Source organism: Atta cephalotes, assembly GCF_000143395.1.
Source record: "Atta cephalotes unplaced genomic scaffold scaffold00027, whole genome shotgun sequence".
NCBI lineage: Eukaryota > Metazoa > Arthropoda > Insecta > Hymenoptera > Formicidae > Atta > Atta cephalotes.
In genome coordinates, this window is record NW_012130091.1 from 2,503,385 (window position 1) to 2,505,159 (window position 1,775).

Consider the following 1,775-nt stretch of genomic DNA (forward strand, 5'->3'; position numbering starts at 1 on the left):
TCTCTCTCTCTCTCTCTCTCTCTCTCTCTCTCTCTCTCTCTCTCTCTCTCTCCAAGCTCTTAAGTAATTATAAAAAACAGTAATATCACAAAAATTGCGCAGGCAGGGCAAGGAGAGGGGCCAAAGTTTTGGGATAAAATTATGACAATATACATATGCGATATCTATATTGCCAAGTTGACGAACGAGTGTGGATCGAGTCAAGGAGCGGTCACGGAAAATTTCTCTGTCCATTGCGTGCGATTTCCCTTTCTTCTCATGGAAAGGAAAGAGGCTTGCACGGCGCAATCTGCCGTAAAAATGCGACAGAACGATGCAGAATTATCCTTATTTGACGAGCGACGATGAAGGAATTTACCTTCATCGTCGCGTCGTACTCGACAATATGTCAATTTTTCAATTCTTCAATTTTCGAAGAACATCTACTTCCTTCTTTCCTCATTTTACAACTATAAAGAATGAAGTTTTAATGATCCTTCTTTTTGAAAATATCCGTCTCGCCTGCGCTAGTTCGGTTCCTGCCAGTCGTTTAATCTTTTATTGATAGACTTCAAAGTTTGATTGACAATAGCGACTTAACGATGGTCATTTTCTTTTTTTTCCCCCCCAAGTTGTGCCGTTTCTTCCGTTCACCTTTCTCCTCTCTCATTTGGTCTCGATGCATGTGCGAGAAGGTGAAAAATTAAAATATAATTCTTTCTTTCATATCTTAAAACTATTGAGAAATATCGCATTGTTGAAAAATCTCGCTCATGTTTAAGAGATGTGTACATATACTCAATTGTCAATAATACATTTTTTTGTCACAAATGAATTATAGAATTTTTCTCTCTTTTTTTTTTAAGTAACAATCGAAATAAAAACGCACATCACTTTAGATAAAAGAACTTGCTTACTTGTTTTAACTGGCCCAAGCAAGTGGGACTGGAATGACAGTCTGCTCTCTTCCTTCTCTCTCTTTTTTTGTTTTTTTTTTGAAAAATGATTTAAACGCAAGATTTCTTTATCCAAATGAATTATCGAGATCATTATACCGTGCTAATAAAATTAACATTGCCATAGATTTCACGTCATAGATTCGCTTGCTCTGTGAATCGCATCTGTAAAGTTTTTCTTTTAAAAAATTTTTTTGATTGATGATTTTAAACAACTCGAGAGACTTCGATAGATCAGCAAAGATTTGAAAATAATCTATTATAATGATTAACAAAAACGTCCATTCTAAAATGTATTTATCTATATTTACACTAATACTAATGTGATACTAATTTAATATGTTTAACAAAAAAAAAAAATCACAAAATAGTCTGTAAGTTAAAACATCGTATCATCGTTGATATACGTACGTATACATATAAAAGGATGCATACTATACATATGTATATATATGTATATGCACGCATACATTTGAAATATGTTTTACACATGATGACAAAAATTGTCGCGTATAACCTAATATCACAATCAGCAAGGGAGAGAATAAAATAAGCAGAAAAATTTTGGTTCGAAACGACGGAATGGCACTTTCTGCGTTTATCAACTTCATGTGTATGTTTGTTTTCTTCTCAACGTATAAAAATACAATATATATTCTCGAAAAACCCTCTGTACACTATGAAATTTCTAATAACGTACTCTATCTTGTATCATATTTATTATCAAATAAGTAGTTCTACCTTGTCTCTAAAATTCTATAAACACATTCGAATAATCTCTCGCTTCCGCGTGCGCACTTTCTTTCGCTCGTTCTCTCTCTCTCTCTCTCTCTCTCTCTC